We start from the raw sequence: 13,647 nt of genomic DNA, 5'->3' as shown, positions 1-13,647 counted from the left end.
ATTATTATTATTATTATTATTATTATTATTATTATTATTATTATTATTATTATTATTATTATTATTATTATTATTATTATTATTATTATTATTATTATTATTATTATTGAGCCCTCTAAGTAGTTTAGCGTCATGCAGTGATGGACAGTGTAGTCGGCAGTTATACTCATACGACTGTGAAATTTTTATTATTATTATGTATTTATTTATTTTTATTTTTTTTGTTGCCCTTGTTGGGGGGTGGTTTTTTTTTAATGTAGGTCTTACAGTTTAACCACTTGTCACCCGTTTGGTGGACCCTATGTGAGCGTATCGGGTCCTTGTTTGAATCTTAAGGATGAGGAATAATCAAGTATTTCTTTATCTTCCAACCTCATCTTGCAATTCAAAGAGAGTTCTCGGGAGTTTCGAGCGAAACAAAGTATTGAAAATATAGGATACTACCCCTAGGTGTTCATAATCTCTTTGGATTTTCGATTTCGTTCGTCCACCATTCACCCTTTCAAAGTATCAGATGTTCTAGGTCCTTAACAACGTTCCATCAAGCTAATTCTTATTGATTATCTTTTAACACCACATTGACTAAAGGGGAGGAAGAGGAGATGTTTAGAGATAAAAGACTTTGGAGAGTAGAAGGAAGGAAATAACTTCTTCTTTTTTTGTCTCCCCGAGCTCCCTTTCAAGTGTTCCTCCCAGTAGCCTTTTGTCAAATGCTTGGGGTTCCTTTCGAATTTTAAGCCAAGCGAATTTTTTTTTTTTTTTTTTCTTTTTTATTGCTCTAGGGTCCATTTCAGGTGTTCAGCTCGGTAGCTTTTTTTCCATCGCATGGGGTTCCTATCGGATTTTCAGCCCAGCGGATTTTTTTTTTTTTTTTTAAAGAAGAAAACAGTGACAAAAGAAGAGGAGAAGGAGGAAGAAGAGTCAAAAGGTTCCCTTCTTTTTTTTTAGCAACTCGCCTTAACATCTTGTAAGAATTCGATCATCTTTCTCTCCTCCAAGTGGCAAGGAGGTTCTAATATCGGTCTTCCTCTGATTTCTCTCGACCCAGGTTGGCATCCAAAATCTCTTTTACAATGGTTGCTGAGAATCCGTTGAACTTTTCCTTTAAACTGCTCCACTTGAACCTCTATCTTAGGACTAAAAATCACTCTCAGATTCTCAATGCCTCAATCTTACGGATAAGCTCATCAGGGTTTTCCTATTACTAGAGTATTTCATGTTACACATTAAGCGTTGATGCCTTTCAGAGTGTGAGGCATGAACGCCTCATTTGGTTATTTGCAAGGGGTGAGTGATCACCCAACTCCTTTTCGGTAATCTTTTTCATTGCAAATTTCGAATTGCTTTTCAAAGGTTAACTCCTGCTCCTATTCAGTGCTCAAGCTTAGGTGAAATTCTTGCACCAGAAGAGTGACTAAGTTGGTATTAGATGAACTTAAGGCATGTTGGGAGTCAACGAAGAAGGGTTCAGTCTCATTAGTTGCCCCTATTGTATCCTCTTCATGAGAGGAGTTTGCCCCTATTGAATATTTTGATGGGGTTGCCGCTACAGGGCTTTATGTTCCGTTGGGAACATGTTCTTCACATGATGAATTCTGTAACGTCCTCTAGTGGTGAGAGAGTAAGAAGGCAGTGTCTTGCTAGGCCTCAACCTATCAAAAAACCCAAAGCACGCTGGGGATGTGTGCGTGAGTGAGGATAGTACGAAGTTGGGCGTTTACTTATCATTGTCCTCCCTTCTGGATGAGGGTAGATGTCCCAAGCTCAGGATTGGCTTAGCCTGATCACTGTGGCTTCTACTTCAGGAATAAACTACTCTGTTCGACTTGTCTATATTTTGTATTATGTAAGATTATTCGACTATAACTGTGATATGCAAGTAACGCTCCGTTAACTGATTTGAATTATTTTATATGGCCTTCATGTGCACTCTAATATGTGAACTTACTCTGTAAGACAAATATGATTTCTGATGAACTATGAGCATGTTAACGTGTATATACTGATAGTCAAGAATGCAAGGGTAGTGATCTGCTTATTGGGCTTTTAACTGATTCCATCTTAATTTCATAACTGTAGAGTGAAGGATGGTGGCAGCTATGCTTAAGGTGGGTGGCAGTTTTTGAAGGCCAGAAGCCTGAAATCAAGAAGTTCGAGAAGACATCTTCTGAAGACCTCCACAGTATGTTTTGGTGATTTCAATGATATGATGTATTCCTCATTTTGTCAAATTTTGGGCCAGTAGTGCCGTAACAAACTTGTAAAGACTTTAATTTGAGAGGAAATGAATTGGTTGTACTTTTTGGATTGATAATTGTTGGACGTATGGATTTATTTTAGTTTTCTTTTGTGGTTTGCTCTCGATTTCATATTTCATGCGTTGAGCCACTCCCACCTGAGTGACATTCGTGACTTCTGATCGCGATCCTGAGCTCTGTCGCCCTCCAGCAGGGTTAGGGAGCAGGGTCATGACAGTTATGGTATCAGAGCAGCCAGGATAGGATTCTTGACTTAGGGAGCTTAGAAGTGTCTTTAGAAAAGTTTGGGTGGAATAGTAATTGAATATTTGTGTCTTAGGTTGAAGATGCTGAGGACGAGGGCCAACAGTGCCAGCTTCAGTAACGGAGATACTGAAGCCCTCGCAGAGTTGGTCAGGGCCTTGGGGGCCATGACATAAATGATGAAGGAAGCTCTTCCAGCCCCATCTATCCCTGCCCCCCATTCATATGATAGTGGTTTATTAGAAAAGTTTAGGAGGTTGGCTGCTCCGACCTTCTTGGGGGTTAGGGAGAAGAAAAGGTTGAGAGATGGAGGAGACAGATAGAGAAGATATTCAAATCTTTAAACTGCACTTATGAACAGAAAGTAAGACTCGGTACTTTCAAGCTCGAAGGGGATGTTGAGCATTGGTGGGGCTCGGTAGAACAATCTTGGGAAAGATCAGGGACTGAGATGACCTCGTAGAATTTCCTATAAGCCTTCAAAGAAAAGTACTTTCCTAATTCTGTGAGGAAAAGGAAAGAAGTGGAGTTTATCGAGCTGCAACAAGGGAATCTAACTGTGGAGCAGTACATAGCTAAATTTACTGAGTTGTTTAATACTGAGGCGCCGATGGCTAGAAAGTTCGAGAGAGGCCTTAGGCCGGAAATAAGGAAGGAAATGGCATCAACCAATTTAAAGACCTTTTCCCCTTTAGTGGATTTGGCCATGAGGATAGAAAGGGAAGATGAAGAATCCCGAGTGGGAGGAAACTGAAAGATGAGGCCAGCCCAGTATGGAAACTCGGGGAGGAAAGCTAGACCACCACTGAAGAGGAACTTTTGGGGAAGATAAAATCAAAGAGGCAAGAAGATTTTGAGAACATTTCCGAGCAATGTAAGAGAAAATTGATGCCTGATCTACCCGCACTGTGGGAAGGACAATCACTCCGTGGCTGATTGCCGAAGGAAGATGGGGACATGCTTCAGATGTGGCAAGCTGGGCCACCAGATTGGAGCATACCCATTAAGGGGGCCGGAGGACCGACCGAAGACTCAAGGTCGGGTGTTTGCTCTTACAGAGCTAGAATCTAAGGCATCAACTTCTGTGCACTCCGTTTGTGGCATTGAAGCAAAACTTTTGATTGATCCTAATGGTTCGGTGCCTCAATCTCGCTTTCCGGATCTGGATGATCAAGCGGCACGCGTCTCATGTTTCTAGGGAAGACCCGTGATGTTTTTGAGATTTCTCCCTAGAGAACCTCGTTCGAGAATGGGGCAGGTGTTACCAACCGGTGAGAGAGGAATTTTAAAAGTGGGTTTGGGACTAACTCGGGCTGGCTTGCGTGGGCACCCTCTTAGATCACGAAGAAAGCCCCTCAGTGATGAAACTAGTTCGGAATCGCCTCCCTTGGCTTGTATCCTTCTTATTTTTTATAATTACACACATATATGGCAAAGGTTTTAAGCCGGGTAGGTCAAACCTCACCCTTTTCCTCTTTGGTGAAAGTACACAAGTAAGTGCATTCAAAAAGATGAAGGGAGAAAGAAGAGTTGGACTTAGCGAGAGGATCAAGGTGGCGAGTATTTGGCCTGAGGTGGTAGTAAAAGGGCTCGGTACTAAGACCGGCTCACGGGATTACTACTAGACGTCATTACAAATACCGACTAGCTAAGCACGATGGTCAGTCTATCGTGGCAATAAAATAGGCCAAGCAATCCTTACACAACAACATTACGGCTAGACGACAGGACTTCCATGAGAGGTTAACCTCAATCCCTCTTAATAGAATGAAAGGATAACAGAGTGGTTGTTATGGGGGAAAGAATGATGTAAGAGAAGAAGCGAACATATAGATGGGCGGGGAGAAAAGACAAGGGGATAAAAGAGGGAAGGAAGGAAGGTGCAGTTGGCGTTGGACAATGCTGACTGTTTCAAAAGAGAAGAGAGAGAAAAGATAATGGGCGCTAAACTTCACCAACTGTCAAAAGAGAAGAGAGGGAGAGAATCGACCGGTGCGAGGCTTGCACCAGTTGCGAAGGGAGAGAAGCAACAGAGATAGATCAAGCCGACGCTAAGCTTTACTGACTGTGATAAGAAAGGAGAGAGAAATCCAACCAACGCTAGGGTTCGCCCGATTCTTAGGAAAGAGACAAAAGAGAAATTCAACCAGTGCTGGGACTCGCCGACTTTTAGGGAACAGAGGAGGGAGAAATCCAACCGATGCTGGGGCCCGTCAACTGCTAGGGAAGAGAGGAGAGAGAAAACCCCATCTGGCACTAGGTTGAAAGAAGAGGAAGAGAGGGAAAACCAGCACTGGAGATGAAGAGAGGAAGAGAGGGAAAACCTGCGCTGAGGATGAAAGAGAGGAAGAGAGGAAAAACGCCACCCGGCGCTGGGGATGAAATAAGAAGAAGAGAGGGAAAATCCCACCCGACGCTAGGGATAAAAGAAGAAGAAGAGAGGGAAAACCCCACTCTGCACTGGGGATGAAAGAAGAAGAAGAGAGAGAAAATCACACCAGGTGTTAAGGATAAAAGAAGAAAAAGAGAGAGAAAACCCCACCTGATGCTGGGGTGAAAGAAGAAGATGAGAGAGAAGATCCCATCTGGCATTGGGGATGAAAGAGAGGAGAACCAACCGGCGCTGAATTGTAATAGTTGCAATTAGGAGAGAGGAGATGAGAAAAGGGGAGGAGAGAGAAAGAAAGGAGAAAGAGGGGAGAAGAGAGAAAGAGGGGAAGAGAGAAAGAGGGGAGGAGAGAGAATGAGGGGAGGAACGAGAAAGTTAATGGCCCGAAGGGTTTCGACCCTTTTTCTTCTCTATCCTTTCTCGCTCCAAGATGTACTCACAGACTCAAACTAGAATGGAAATTTCTATTGAAGAATAAATCAAGAGTCCTTTTTTTTTTTTTTTATAATGAGGCAGTGCTTGTTTATATAGAATTGGGCCCAAACATGGGTGGACGCCCAAAAGTAACCCTAATTGAAGGAGATTATTATTTAATTGAATTTAAAGAAATTCTAAAAATGGGTGCAGAAAGACTATTTTGCCCCTATCTAACAATGTATGGAATTTCAGAACAGTCCATGTTGCTGCCCGAGATCTTGCGTGATATTCCATTGTTGACCCGTGGGGGTTCTGATGCTCATTTGATCAAAATATTATTGTTTTTTTGAAGGGCTCGGCATGGCGATTGTTTTGATACTAACTTCGAGCCATGAATCATGTTTTTGAGCCATGATCACGAGACTTGAATCTTGGATGAATCTTGAAAACTTCGGATCGATTGTGTGCGCGTTCCTTGATGTTTGTTCGTGATTTCTTTATTGAATCATACTGAGCATGCCGTCACTCTCACGGTACAACGAATGTAGCTTGATTTCGTGTCCAAATGAAGATTACGTCATCTTGAGTCATTGGTCGGAATCTTGAATTTCGGTGGCCGGAATTTACAGCAGCTTTGGCTCCTTTGTGTGTGAAATCCAACTTTTCATTGTACATGAGGTTCGGACCAAAGATAGCCTCGGACCTCACACACATAATGCAATTGGTTTCGTGCTTAACGGGTATGCAAGCGTCATGATCTGGCTGCTCGAACAAGGCATGCTGTTGCTGAATTTTCAGCAACTTCCTTCACAGATCAACGACTTTCATTTCGTTTTTCTCTTTGTTCGTGCGTCATCATGGGATGTACCACATATCGAATTGCTCGTCTCGATTAGACAAACACACTCACCAAATTTAGAAGTGATCTAACTTGGAACAATTGAGTTATAGGCCAAGAAAGTGACTGCTCGTGACTATAAAAACAACCACCTTTAATGGTGTTTTGATGGAGTGAGGCCACACGGGAATAGTGTGCGGCTTACCCCTTTTTGGTATTTTACCCATAACATTGTCTTGGAGTGCCCAATTAAGCCGAAACTTGATCCATAAGGGTTTTCGATGGTACCAGATCAAGTGGCAGTGGTCCCATATTGATTTGAGATATCGAAAATGTAGTTCTAGTTACGGGGTCCATTTCAGAGTGCTAGAGACTGATTTTGCTGAAATTGTTTCTTTGTGTTCACTGCCTTAGACATGTCTGATCGCTATGAAACTTGGCAGGTGGACTTTTGAAGTTCTAACAAAGATCTTGACCAATTCTGGGGCTATTATGAGACTGTCAGTAGTTTTCACTATTTTATAAGCTTTATTGATCTGCTTCCTACCAGGGACCAAGATGCTGAAAAATACGTTCAAACAGCTTGCCCCATCAAATGTTATGCTTCAAGAGAAGCAAGAAGGACAATCATTCAGAAAGTTTCCTTGGAATTTTACTTTTTTCCTTCCTAGCCACAGGATCACGTGCAAGCTGAGGAGATTCACGTAACAGTGTAACCAGGATGCTCAGACGTAGGGATACATTGTTCGTGGGTCCATCCGTTGAGATTTTAGAGGGAGAAATGACAAATTGGTGGTGTTGTTTGCTGCTACACCGGGTGTGATTTTGACGACCCGAGTACCACTTTGGGTCTCGTCTACCGGGTCTAGTCAGGGGCAGTGTTAACCTATTCTGAAGGTCTGGGCCTGTCGACTGAGAGAGCTGACGGCTCTGGTAGGTTTTTCCCTGGCTTTGTTAGTTTTTTGCCTTGACTAGGCTACTTTGTCACCTAGCCGTATGAGGAGAGGTTCATAATAGAAGAAGGCATGCACATTTCATCCATGGGGAGAAGGTCCATAAGAGGAGGAGAAGGCATGAACATTTCATGCATGTGGAGAAGGTCCATAAGAGAAGGAGAAGGCATGCACATTTCATGCATGGGACGAGGGTCCTTGAAGAAGGATAAGGCATGCACATTTCATGCATGGGGAGAGGGTCCTTGAAGAAGGATAATGATTGGGCTACATTGTCACCCATCCTTGAAGAAGGATAATGATTGGGCTATGTTATCACCCAGTCTTGAAGATGGGATAATAACTCAGTTACATTGTCATCTAGCCTTGAAGAAGGAATAATGATTGGGCTACGTTGTCCCCCAGCCTTGAAGAAGGGATGTCGATTGGGCTGTCAAGACTAAAGAAGGAAGTCGATTGGGCTACCTGTTCACCCAGGACTGGAAAAGGATGTCGACTGGGATACCTATTCACTCAGGGCTGAGGAAAGAAGTCGATTGGGCTACATGTTCACCTATGACTGAAGAAGGATGTCGACTGGGCTACCAGTTCACCCAGGACTGAAGAAGGATGTTGAATGGACTACCTGTTTACCCATGATTGGAGAAGGATGTCGACTGGGCTACCTGTTCACCAAGGATTGAATATGGAAGTCGACTGGTTTACCTGTTCACCCAGGACTGAAGAAAGATGTCGACTGGGCTATCTATTCACACAGGATTAAAGAAGGAAGATTAGGGATGGTTTCAATGTCTACACCCTGCTGGACATCTTGATGATGAAGGGAATGCTGGCTGAGGCCGTTTGTGGAAGCGAATGTTGCATCAGGCAGATTTTATTACTCCGAGCACCCTTTGCGGGTTTTCACTTAGACTAAGGAAGCGGCACCATAGAGACAGTTTTCACCAACTTCTTTTTATTTGGGGTTCTTTTACCCATGATCTTTCAATCATGTTCACCCCTTTTGTACATTTTTACTCACGATGCCCTTCGGGTTTTCACTGTGCCCATTTTTTTTTCTTCACAGAACTCCTTTACTCATGGTTTTGTGACCATGCCCGTCCATCATTTTTACTCATGGCATTCCCTTGTTCGGGTATACACCATACCCGTTATTCTTTTATATTTTTTTTTTCTTTTTTTTTTTGTGAACGTGTGTTTTAAAGTCATGCCTTCGGGACCTGCGCAAAGCAATTTATCGTCATGTAACCAGGACGTGCACTATGTTTTAAGGTCATACAGATGGACCATGATGGTGATGAATAGCAGTCTACGAAGGCCATGGAGTGAGTATGGTGGTGGTTTGACTCACTTGGGGAGATGGTTCGCGGCTACCTATGAAGGATGGATGATGTATGAAATGTAAGCGGATGTTTTTTGGTGACTCACAAACTTGCAACGAGTTTGGATGGCAAGATGGTTCACGTTTCGTGAATGCGGGCGAGACTCACTGGGGAATGATATAAGATGATAAAGTGAATGGACACAATGTGTTGTTATGAAGATGGCACACACACACTAATAGGTAGGTTAGGGAATACGTGCGTGAGAATGCACGTAAAGGCAAGTGCGTGTACATCGAGATAAGATTATGATCGTACCACCAGCACCTATGCGAAGCAGTTTATCGTCATGCCAACAGGACGTGCACTATGGTCATACAACCAGGACTGTGCAGTTTAATGATCTGCAACTAGACCTCTGCTACAATTTAACGTCATATAGTTTGCACCATGGTGTTGAGCCTTTTATCGTCATGCGACTAGGACATGCACTATGTTTTAAGGTCATACAACAAGACCGTGGTCATGTAGTTTAAAGTCAAACAACTAAAACTGTGTAGTTTAAGGTCATGCAACAAGACCATAGCTACAGTTTAAGGTCATATAGTTTGGATCGCAGTCATGCAGTTCAAAGTCATACAGCTAGGACTGTGCAGTATAAGGTCATGCCACTAGACCACTGCTATAGCTTAAGGGCATATAGTTCGGACCATGGAGTTTAGGGTTGTGCATCTAGACCATAGCGACATTTTAAGGTCATTTAGTTTGGACCACGGTCAAGCAGTTTAAAGCCATACAACTAGGATTGTAACTAGACCTCCGCTACAGTTTAAGGTCATAAAGAGTGGACCATAGTGTTGTAGTGTCAAGCATCTAGACCATAGCTACAGTTTAAGGTCATATAGTGTGGACCTCGGTCATGCAGTTTAAAGTCATACAACTTGGACTGTGCAGTTTAAGGTCGTGCAATTAGACATCCGCTTCAGTTTAAGGTCATATAGTTCGAACCATGGACTTTAGGGTCGTGTGTCAAGACCATAGCTGCAGTTTAATGTCGGATAGATTGGGCTGCAATCATGCAGTTTAAAGTCATACAACTCGAACTAAGCAGTTTAAGATCGTGCACCTAGACCTCCGCTACAGTTTAAGGTCATATAGTTTGGACAATGGAGTTTAGGGTCATGCATCTAGACCATAGCTATAGTTTAAGGTCATATAGTTTGGACCACAGTCATGTAGTTCAAAGTCATGCAACTAGGACTTTGCTGTTTAAGGTCAGGCAAATAGACCTCCGCTACATTTTAATGTCACATAGTTTGGACCATGGAGTATAGGGTCGTACATTTAGACCATAGCTGCAGTTTAAGGTCATATAGTTTGGATCGCGATCATGCCATTTAAAGTCATACAAATAGGACTATGCAGCTTAAGGTCTTGCAAGTAGACCTTCGCTACAGTTTAAGGCCATATAGTTTGAACCATGGAATTTAGGGTCATGCATCTAGACCAAAGCTACAGTTTAAGGTCATATCGTTTGGACCTTGGAGTCTAAGGGTGTGCATCTAGACAATAGATACAGTTTAAGGTCATGTGGTTTGGGCCACGGTCATGCAGTGTAGAACCATACAACCAGGACTGTGCAGTTTAAGGTCGTGCAACTAAACCTCCGCTACAGTTTAAAGTCATATAGTTTGGACCATGAACGTTAGGGTCGTGCATCTAGACCATAGGTATAGATTGAGCTCATAAAGTTTGGACCATGGAGTTTAGGGTCTTGCATGTAGACCATAGCTAAAGTTTAAGGTTATATAGTGTGGACCATGGAGTTTTATGGTCGTGCATCTAGACCATAGCTACCGTTTAAGGTAATATAGTTTGGACCACGGTCATGCAATTTAATGTCATACTACTCAAACTGTGTAGTTTAAGGTCATGCAACTAGACATCCGCTATAATTTAAGGGCATATAGTTTGAACCATGCAGTTTAGGGTCATGTATCTAGACCATAGCTGCAGTTTAATGTCATTTAGATTGGGCCGCAGTCATGCAGTTTAAAGTCATACAACTCGGGCTAAGAAATTTAAGATCGTGCATCAAGACCTCTGCTACAGTTTAATGTCATATAGTTTGGACAATGGAGGTTAAGGTCGTGCATCTAGACCATAGCTATAGTTTAAGGTCATATAGTTTGGACCACAGTCATGCAGTTCAAAGTCATACAACTAGGACATTGCAGTTTAAGTCCGTGCGACCAGACCTCCGCTACAGTTTAAGGTCACATAGTTTGGACCAAGGAGTTTAGGGTCGTGCATTTAGACCATAGCTACAGTTTAAGGTCATATAGTTTAGACCACACTCATGCGGTTTAAAGTCATCCAACAAGGACTGTGTTGTTTAAGGTCATGCAACTAGACCTCCGCTACAGTTTAAGGTCATGTAGTTTGGACCATGGATTCTAGGGTCATGCATCTAGATCATAACTACAGTTTAAGGTTACATAGTTTGGACCTTGGAGTTTAGGGGCGTGCATCTAGACAATAGATACAGTTTAAGGCGGTCATGCAGTTTAAAATCGTACATCTAGTACTGTGCAGTTAATGGTCATGCAACTATACCTCCGCTACAGTTTAAGGTCATATAGTTTGGACCATGGACTTTTGGGTCATGCATCTAGACCATTGCTATAGTTTGAGGTCATATAGTTTGGACCATGGAGTTTTGGGTCGTGCATCGAGACCATAGCTACAGTTTAAGGTCATGTAGTTTGGACCGTGGTCATGTAGTTTAAAGTTATACAACTAGGACTATACAGTTTAAGGTCGTGCAATTAGACCTTCGCTAAAGTTTAAGGTCATATATTTTGGACTACGGAGTTTAAAGTCGTATACCTAGACCATAGCTACATTTTAAGGTCATATAGAATGGACCGCGGTCAGGCAGTTTAAAGTCGTACAACTCAATTTGTGTAGTTTAAGGTCGTGCAACTAGACCTCCGCTACAGTTTAAGGTCATATAGTTTGGACCATGGAGTTTACAATCATTTATCTAGTCCATAGCTACAGTTTAAAGTCATATAGTTTGGACAACGGTCATGTAGTTTAAAGTCATGCAATTCGAATAGTGCAGTTTAAGGTCGTGCAATTAGACCTTCCCTGCACTTTATTGTTTTATAGTTTGGGCCGCGATCATGCAGTTTAAAGTCATACAACTAGGATTGTGCAATTTTTGGTTGTGCAACTAGACCTCCGCTACAATTTCAGGTCATATAGTTTAGACCTTGGAGTTTAGGGTCGAGCGTTAAGACCAAAGGTACAATTTAAGGTCATATAGTTTGAACCATGGAGTTTAGGGCAGTGCATCTTAACCATAGGTATAGTTTAAGGTCATGTAGTTTGGACCGTGGTCATGTAGCTTAAAGTTATACAACTATGACTATACAGTTTAAGGTTGTGCAATTAGTGCTCCGCTACAGTTTAAGGTCATATATTTTGGACTATGGAGTTTGGGTTCGTACATCTAGACCATAGCTACATTTTATGGTCATATAGTTTGGACTGCGGTCATGCAGTCTAAAGTCTTACAACTAGGACTGTGCATTTTAAGGTCATACAACTAGACCTCCGCTACAGTTTAAGCTTATATTGTTTAGACCATGGAGTTTTATAGTCATGCATCTAGACCATATCTACTATTGAAGGTCATATAGTTTGGACCACGATCATGCAGTTTAATGTCATACAACTCAAACTATGTAGTTTAAGGTCGTGCAACTAGACATCCGCTACAGTTTAAGGTCATATAGTTTTAACCATGGAGTTTAGGGTCATGTATCTACACCGTAGCTGCAGTTTAATGTCATATAGATTAGGCAGCGGTCATGCAGTTTAAAGTCATACTACTCGGGCAAGGCGGTTTAAAATCGTGCAACAGACCTTCGTTATAGTTTATGGTCATATAGTTTGGATAATGGAGTTTAAGGTCATGCATCTAGACCATAGTTATAGTTTAAGGTCGTATAGTTTGGACCACAGTCATACAGTTCAAAGTCATACAAGTAGGACTTTCCAGTTTAAGGTTGTGCAACGAGACCGCTACAGTTTAAGGTCACAAAGTTTGGACCAAGAAGTTTAGGGTCGTGCCTTTAGACCATAGCTGCAGTTTAAGGTCATATAGTTTGCAGTTGTGCAACTAGACTTCCGCCTACAGTTTAAGGTCATATAGTTTGGACCATGGAGTCTAGGGTCCTGCATCTAGACCATAGCTACAGTTTAAGATCATATAGTTTGGACCTTAGAGTTTAGAGGCGTGCATCTAGACAATAGATACAGTTTAAAGTCATGTGGTTTGGACCGCGGTCATGCAGTTTAAAATCATACTACTAGAACTCTACAGCTTAATGTCATGCAACTAGACCTCCGCTACAGTTTAAGGTAAAATTGTTTGGACCATGGACTTTAGGGTCGTGCATCTAGACCATTGCTATAGTTTGAGGTCATATAGTTTGGACCATGGAGTTTAGGGTCGTGTATCTAGACCATAGCTACAGTTTAAGGTCGTGCAATTAGACCTTCGCTACAGTTTAAGGTCATATATTTTGGACTACGGAGTTTAGGGTTGTACAACTAGACCATAGCTACATTTTAAGGTCATATCGTTTGGACCGCGATCATGCAGTTTAAAGTCCTACAACTTGGATTGTGCATTTTAAGGTCGTACAATTTGACCTCCGCTACAATTTAAGGTTATATAGTTTGGACCATGGAGTTTTATGGTCGTGCATCCAAACCATAGCTACCGCTTAAGGTCATGTAGTTTGGACTACAGTAATTCAATTTAATGTCATACAACTCAAACTGTGTAGTTTAAGGTCGTGCAACTAGACATTCGCTACAGTTTAAGATCATATAGTATGAACCATGGAGTTTAAGGTCCTGTATCTAGACCATAGTTGCAGTTTAATGTCATATAGATTGGGTCGCGGCCATGCAGTTTAATGTCATACAACTCGAACTAAACAATTTAATATCCTGCAACAAGACCTCTGCAGCAGTTTAAGGTCATATAGTTTGTACAACGAATTTTAGGGTCATGCATCTCGACCATAGCTATAGTTTAAGGTCATATAGTTTGGACCACAATCATGCAATTCAAAGTCATACAACTTGGACTTTTCTGTTTAAGGTCGTGCAACTAGACCTCCGCTACAGTTTAAGGTCACATAGTTTG

Source organism: Amborella trichopoda, chromosome 7, assembly GCF_054954075.1.
Source record: "Amborella trichopoda isolate Santa Cruz 75 chromosome 7, AtrichopodaSantaCruz75HAP2 v2.0, whole genome shotgun sequence".
Lineage (NCBI taxonomy): Eukaryota > Viridiplantae > Streptophyta > Magnoliopsida > Amborellales > Amborellaceae > Amborella > Amborella trichopoda.
The sequence above is the reverse complement of the archived record's forward strand: the minus strand, read 5'-3'. Positions refer to the sequence as shown.